The sequence below is a fragment of the Alosa pseudoharengus genome, unplaced genomic scaffold (assembly GCF_046254945.1).
Source record: "Alosa pseudoharengus isolate Yale_2024_CS ecotype anadromous, Long Island Sound unplaced genomic scaffold, YU_APseudo_1.1 YU_APseudo_1.1_scf_3, whole genome shotgun sequence".
In the NCBI taxonomy this organism is placed as follows: domain Eukaryota; kingdom Metazoa; phylum Chordata; class Actinopteri; order Clupeiformes; family Clupeidae; genus Alosa; species Alosa pseudoharengus.
The window spans coordinates 10,007,645-10,016,484 of record NW_027468718.1 but is presented as its reverse complement, the minus strand read 5'-3'; positions in this window follow the sequence as shown (position 1 = coordinate 10,016,484).

The window sequence follows — 8,840 nt, the reverse complement described above, 5'->3', positions numbered from 1 at the left end:
AATCCAAACATTAATGTCCATAAGTAGAGTTATGAGTAAAAAAGTGGAATGCCACAGGTAAAAAGTATTGAACACGCCTACTGAAATGTCTTAAATACTTAGTGAAAAAGCCATTATTTGTAATGAGAGCTTCAACGCATTTCCTGTATGACTAAACTAATCAGTTGCAGTATTCAGGTGTGATTTTGGCCCATTCTTTTAAACAGATAGTCTTTTGATATTGAAGATTCCAGGGGTCCCACTTGTAAATCCTGATCTTTAGGTAACTTCCAAAATTGTTCAATTGGATTAAAGTCAGGGCCTTGATTTCCTTTCTCTGAAACCAATTGAGAGTTTCCTTTGCTGAATGCTTTGGATCATTGTCCTGCTGGAAGGTCTAGCCACAGCTTATACTCATCTTCCTGGTGGATGGCAAGATTCTCCTAGGAAAAATCGCTCTGTGAAACTGTGTGAAGTCTGCCAGTACTATGAGATAAAAAACAGCCCCACACCTTGATGCCTCCACCTCCAAACCTCATTGTTAGTATGGTATTTTTAGGGTGATGCACAGTGTCATTTCTCCTCCAAATATGGTGTGTAGTATGACATCCAAAAACATTTTCTTTCGCCTGACCAGAATACATTCTCTCAGTATTTAATAGGCTTGTCCAAATGTTGTGTAGCAAACTTTCAACGAGTTTCGACATGTTTTTCTTCAGTAATAGAGTCATGCGGGGTGAGCGTGCATAGAGGCCATGGCGGTGGAGTGCATTACCTATGATTTTCTCTGTAACAATTGAACCTGCTGCCTCCAAGTCTTTCTGGAGCTTTCTCCAAGTGGTCCTTGGCTCTTAGGCTACGCTTCTGACTATTCTTCTGACTTCCTGGTCAGAAATCTTGTGAGGAGATCCTGTGCATGGCCGATTGATGATGCAGTGATGTTCCTTCCACTTGCAGATAATGGCTCCAATACTGCTTACTGGATGATTCTTACAGTAAGTTTTGAAATGCATCTGTAACCAGTTCCACTGATATGTTTTGCAACAGTAATGTTGCAAAGGTCTTGGAAGAGCTCTTTGCTTTTACCCATTATGAAATGTTTATTGTGTGACACCTTGGTAATGAAAACCCTTTTTATAGCTCATAATATGTACTGATACATCTTATATTAATTTGCACAGATATGAGGGATAATTACTATCTAACTGTGTATAGATTCCAACTCGTTCCTGGCCATTCCTTGCCTTTGTGCACTGCTTTTTCTTAGTGTGTTCAATACTTTTTCCCTGTGCCATTCCACTTTTTTGCTCATAACTCTACTTATGGACATTAATGTTTGGATTTTTTAACATGTGTGGATTATCTAAGTTAATACTAATGTCTGGAGAAAATTTCATATGAATAGCCACACTGGAAGTATACTTACTGAAAAAAATGTTGACGTGTTCAATACTTATTTTCCCCGCTGTATATATATATATATATATATATATATATACAAAAAAAACCTCTAAAACACAATGAATGTAAATTAAAATGAACTAGATGTACCGCGTAGCGGTACAAAATATGACCGCCGCTCAGTCCTGCACATCCATTCCGCGAAAATAAATCATATTAATGAATTTGTCTCCATCTTCTACTCCATCCCCCACTCTTGAAACTTTTGTGTATGCTTGTTTGGAATGTGTGTTTGCACACATTCCGCACACAAAGTAGCCTACTGGCGCTGCAAAGGTGAATTGATTTGTTTCTGGGCCAAAAAATCTGTAAAATTGTTATAAAACCTTTAAAATCTCTAAACAATCACAAGTAGGGCAGTTCATCACAGTCCATCCATTGCAACTGGACTGATGAAAGGTACACCTGTAGGCTACATTGTATTTGGGAAAAGCAGAAGGTAGCAGCATAATGTATTTATTTATTTATTATTAAACAAAACAATCCCTGTCAGTTCCATGCAGTTTTCAACAGCTATCAAGAAGAGAGGTCATGTCATGGATTTTTGTGAATGTTTCTTCTTCTACATATGCATAAGTTTAGTCATCTAGTTCAAATGATATTCAGCTTTATTGTCAATGCACAAATTAAATACCAGTAGTCTAAAACAAAATGCCGTTTTACCCAGTGGTGCAAATAACTGACATGTCCAAAAGGGCCTTCATGAAATGCGTTGCGAGACTGTTCATACACATTTTAACGGGCAAAGTTGAAGAGCTACTCTCCGTTATTGTTTGTGCAAATAATATGCTGATTCATGTTCCCTTGCATTTTGCAACCATGAGGTCCATGGTTAAGCTCAATCTTTTGACGCAATCTTTTGATTTTCACCCAGCCTAGTCCATGGTAGGCGCCCGATAGAAATATTGTTTAATTTTGCGATTGAGATATCCACGCACTGGCGCCCCCCCTGCGACGTGTTCGCCCCCCGGTTTTAGAGCTATTCTAAATGCAAAAATGCATAGAGGGAGTTATGACAAAACCGTGACTGTTAACAAACTATAAGCTATATAAGGTAGGCCCTATGCTAGGCCTATTACACAACACAAATTGTCACTAGGCTATGCTGGCGACCCAAATAAAATCTCCGTTGGAACCAATGGCTTACACCTTACAGTATCAAGCTGCCACCTCTTGGCGAAAAGTTAATAGTTTTGCATATCAGTAGTAATACATTTCACGTAGCTGTGAATCACGGAAAGGGCGAATGAAGTGGACACTTCTAAATGGAACCCAACCCACTGTACAGTAGCTCAAGGTCTGTGGCTAAAGCAGCCATAATGAAAGCGTTATCATTGTTTGGATACTTCACACACACGTGTTTTTTAATCGCATAGACTACAACTACCAAGCTGGAATCAAAGCACATCGACTCCCCTCTCACACCCTAAACACGCACTTCGAACAAACAAAAAGCGCCTCAGTCTCACGGAATAGCCATAGGCAAAACTGTATCTGACCGGTGTAACGTTGGTACTAAATCATCCATCGCAAAGAATGATTTTTGTAGCACGTGCAACAAATATGTGTAGGTACAGCCCTGCCCTGAATACATCTCAACGTGCGCTCTAAAACATCTGGTTTAAATGGAGATGTAGCTAATCACGGGATCATAGACAGGTTATCTTTCAGGTAGCCTATATATTTTCCATTAAAAAACCATCACGTAGCGAACGTGTTGTGGCTAACTCACTTAGCTCCTGTTAGTAGCCTAGGTTATGGCCATAAGCAAATGAGATTACAGTCGAAAGATACAATTAGTGCTGTTATCGATTTGCTTGGTAGCCTATAAACGCATTTATGGTTTTCTACAAATACATCAATAATCAAATTGGCCTCCATCACTCAACCATGCTAACGGTAACATTATTTTACCTACATTCTGCTATTGATAGGATTAACGTAGCCTGCCTACTGTACCTGCAGTAAAAAACAAGCATGTCCGATAAACATTATCAGATTTATTTCGGCTTCAAGAGGAAATGGGAATTACATGTCATGCAGAAATCATCCTACCCTTAGACGTTCTCTGCGGTAAACTACTGTAGCCTACAGTCTTGTCCTTGTAGGAAGCATACCCAGATAGCAAAGGAGCGTTGAGGGGCGTTGAATCCACGTTTGTTTGAAGCGGCAGAGGTTGATTCAACGTGGATTCAACGCCCCTGTGCTATCAGGGTAGTGTCTATCCAACCCACTTTAGATTAACTTCCAACAAAATTACGTCTCACTGCAACGATGCGCCATCTAGTGGACAAACGACTACTTATCGCCAATACTGGAAATGCAGCCATGATGATGATGATGAATATTTATTTTGGCTTTCTTTTAATCCTACTGAATTTGTAATTATGTATCAGCCGTTCTAATACCGATAGTATGTGGGTGCCTGTGTGTGTGTGTGCATGTGTATATGTGTGCACCACCATCTACAGGCCAATGAGTGTAGAGTCACTAAATGTACACATAACTTCATTTTTTAGACCCCCCATGGATGAAATTCTACGAAACTTGGCATACCCCCAGAGAATGTCAGGTTAATCATACACATAAAATTTGGTGCAGTTCTGAACGTCTTTACTGAAGAGAGGGGCGATTAAAGCAGAATGATATTGCATTTTCATTTTTTACCGGGGGGGTGCAAATCACAAATGAGTGATTATGGGCTAAGTTGATGTGGGCCCTTGAGACCAACATACCATAAAAATGTCTTCATCCTCGGTGCCACGGTTCAGGTAGTTATTTAGGAAAAACTGCATTTTTTGGGTTTCGGGGGGCCCAGCGCGGAGGGGGAGTGGCCCCCGGGGACCAAACGAAATTTTTCCGTAAAAGTCTAGTGGGGCTACATACCCACCAAATTTCATGTGCCCCGGTGTTTCGGTGCCCCGGGTATCGTTGACCAAAATTTCAGGAAGTAGATGACGGGAAAAAAAAAAAAAAAAAAAAAAAAAAAACTTTGACAATCCCTATATGACCGCTTCACTAGCTTCGCTAGCGGCGGTCATAATAATGATGTGATTTTTTAAAATACTATACCGTATAATATGATTAAATTAAATTAATATATAAATGTGGAGATCAGATCTGAATCTAAAATGAATTGCTATCATTGTGTTAGATGAGTGCTGTGAATTAAAGAATGTCATCTCATGTTCAGTAATTGCTTAATGGTGTGTGTGTGTGTGTGTGTGATCAGACAGTGATCTTGAATTAATATCAGGAATGTGAAGGCATGTGTTCTGTCAGTCAGTCCTGTCTCTATGGAACCTAAGCATCACAAACAAACAAGCAAACATGAAATAACATATTGACGTAATGATGTAGTACAACAAACAGGATTCTTCAACACTACCACACACACACACACACACATGGTTTGAATTACGGGGGTATTGGGGGTGTCCGACCCCCCTAGATGAGACTTGGACCCTCCCAAAAGGGATGAAAATAATAGTTTGAGGGGTACTAAAAAATATGTCTCCATGCAAGGTAGTGTCAAGCAGCAATAAAGTGAAAACCTTATCATTCAGGTACAGCCAATGTTCACGTCACCTGAGTCAGACAGAAAACGGGCCCTGCTTGCTCTGTTAAAGTTTGTATATCCCTTCCAAACTGCGTTAAAAGGGTGTATTTATTTAACAGCCAGAATTTCGACATTTTCCCTTGAGAGACACCCCGACCCAAACCCCCCGTAATATGATCAGCACCAAAATACCATCAACGTCCCGTAATATGATCAGCAGCACCTCTCACAAAACACCATCAACGTCCCGTAATATGATCAGCAGCACCTCTCACAAAACATATATTGATATTGATATTGTGCACAGGGGGCAATATCTGTTTAATCCGCCCCTGCTCTGTTGAGCACCAGAGGTTTAGATGACCTCCCTCCTAGAGTTTTAAGATTTCGACTGAGACTCCTCAGGTATGATTACGACATTGTTCACGTGCCAGGCAAGAACCTCATCACTGCCGATACATTGTTCAGAGCTTCACTAAGTGACACTCCATCTGCCGACGACCTACAGCTTGAAAAAGAGGTCCAGGTGTTTGTGGATGCTGTTGACTCTTCACTTCCTGCTACGGACACAAGGCTGGCAGAAATTAAGAAAGTACAACAAACTGATGAGACTTGCAAAACGGTGGAACACTACTGTCAAACAGCATGGCCACAGAGACACAGATTGAGTTCAGGGATTGCACCCTACTGGCAAGTCAGAGCAGAGCTGTATCTCGCTGGAGACCTTCTGATGAAAGGTGAGAGGACAGTCGTCCCTCAGACACTCAGAGGGGAAATAATGCACAAACTCCATGAAGGTCACCAAGGGATCTCCAAATGCCGTGCCAGAGCTCAAACATCTGTATGGTGGCCAGGTATCTCTGCACAAATTCGAGAGACAGTAGACAGATGTGAAATGTGTCAGAGATACAGAACACAGTACAGAGAGCCCCTCATACAGTCCCAAGTCCCAAGTTTGAGTGGGCAACAAGACCTACCTGCTCATCATAGATAACTTCTCGCGATATATAGAGGTGGCTGAGCTCAGGGTCACATCATCTGAGGCTACTGTTCGTGCTGTGAAGGAGGCTTTTGCACATCATGGATATCCAGAGACTGTATTCGACAACAGGCCACAGTTCTCTTCAGAGACATTCAGAACATTTGCCAAAGAGCACCAGCAGCCCTCGCTACCCACAAGTGAATGGCGAGGCTGATGAACGTGCAGTGCAGACAGTCAAGCGTCTTTGGAGTAAGGACACTGACCACACTAGAGCACTTTTAGCATACAGAGCCACACCATTAGAACATGGATACTCACCTGCACAGTTACTAATGGGAAGAAACCTGCGCACATCCCTACCTCAGTCTTCAAGTCAGCTCACACCAAAATGGCCTGACCTAGAGGCGTTTCGCAGGAAAGATGAGGAAGGAAGGCGTTCAAGCAAACAACACACTACAATCTTCGCCACCGGTCCGGAACACTTCAAGAGCTCACCTCAGGACAGAATGTGTGGATCACCACAGAGAAAGCTCCTGTACTGGGACTGTTCTAGAAACTGTGAACATGCCATGGTCATACTTGGTAGAAACAAAGGGGGGTTGCTCAGGTTGCCCGGACAACTGCCCATATGCCCTTCTAGACTCACGTTGCCCTTCCGAGGGGAAAAAAAATATTTAAAAAATAAACCGTAGGCCTACAACAATGGATGCAGAATTTCACGTAGGCCTAGATAAAAAAAAATAGCAAAGCCTCATTCACTTCCATTCGGGCACAGAAAGTGAAAGTCAGTAGGGCAAACTCTGTTTAGGCTATGTGGCTGCAGCGCTGCACGCGACCGGCACCTGAGCTGAGCCTGCATTAGTGGCCTAGAAATCATGTTGTCGGAAAAGGTGAGTTTGTGATGTATAATAAACGAACGATCATCATCATCAAGTTTTATGAAATGAACTAAAATCTTCATAAATCCAGGCTGAGTTTGCCACGTTTAACCTAAATAATCAGACAGATAGCTTGCAGACAAGCAGCCCGTTATCACAGCCTAGGCTACTATTGTTTTGGCATTAGACAAACTAAGCATGTATGCTGATAGTTAGTCTATCTCACATTTTGTTTTAGCAAGTAGAATGAGTGATGGAAGTAATGCATCACATTAATTATTTTATTCAAAATGGTTAAATGCCTAAATCCTATCACTATTTTGGGAATTGTTTGAAGCCAAGATGCCCACTGAAAAGAGGCGGATTCAGGAGAGGGAGAGACAATTCCGGGAGGCAGCAAAGGGCAGCACATCACTGCAGCGTTGGCTGCGAAAAAGCCAACCAGCAGGTGAGACAGAGACTTTACACTGTGATAAAGATGACATGACACTGTGTAAGCGAATTGTTTCATAATTACATTACATTTAAGATGAGGAGCAGTCACAAGCCTCCAGACTATGTGAGGAAAATGTGGACTAGGAGGAGGCACTTAGGGCAGGTAGGCCTAAGTGATGATCAGCAAATATGAGATGAGAGGACCATGCTAGAAAGTATAGGGTTAAAGAGCTGCATGCTAAATAATTGTAATCTAAAAAAACATAGGGTATTTTAGAGGTCATTTCAAAGATCTTGCCTGAGCAGAACATAAATACCACTAGTGGGCATTAAAATAATAATGATAATGGCAATAATAATAATATGTAATTGGACAGATGATGAGCCCAAATTTGGAGAAACCTATCAGTGTCCTGATAGGATATTGATAGGGATATTGATGTAGAGATTTTCATGACTCAAGTCATGTTTTCTGTGTTATTATTAGTAGTAGTTAAGGTGATTGAGTGCTGTATTTCAGTGTTTTACTTCTATATATATATAGAAGTGTATAGATATTTTAATAAAGACCCTGTTACCCCGTGAGTTTTTTTTTTGTTTGTTTGGGGGTTTTTTTTTTGGGGGGGGGGGCTTTTTTCAGGTCAGAGCAACTGCCCCCTAAAATTCCTGTGCACTTCCCTGCTGAGAACACAAACTCTACACACTACACACACTCTACACGCCACATTCATATGACTGTGCTGCTGTTAACAGCACACAACACACACTCTACACACACTCTACACACCACATTCATATGACTGAGCTGCTGTTAACATCATACAACACACACACAACACACACTCTACACACACTCTACACACCAAATTCATATGACTGAGCTGCTGTTAACATCACACCACACACACTCTACACACACACCACACACACTCTACACACTCTACACACACACACCACACACACTCTACACACACACACACACACACCACACACACTATACACACAACACACACACACTCTACACACACTCTACACACACTACACACACTCTACACACCACATTCATATGACTGTGATGCTGTTTGTACTTGTATAACTGTATGTGTCTGTATAACTACAGCTGTATAATAATTAACCTTGTGCTAAAACTCTGTGCAATCAAAACAGTGTGATTAAATGGAATTCATGGACACCTTTATTTTGGACTGTTTTCTTTGTCCACTCTGATGCAAAAATTGCAATATAATATACTGAAACAGTTTATTTTCCTTTAGTAGTTAGGTATTTATGTGTCCAACTCTTGCCTGCCCACTTTAACCTGAATGTCAGGATCAAAGTCTGTGTGGGGAGAGTCTGTGTGTAATCCACTGTTCTGGAGTGAGTGTCTCTGTCAGGTTCAGTCCACACCCACAACTGGAACTTTGAACTGAACTCCAGTGGAGTGGCAGCAACGAACAAGGAACTGGTCTGGGAACTAAGATTGACCAATCAGAATTGAGAATCTTTCTTTACCTTAGTCCCTCCCTTTCACTGGCTGCCACCAGAG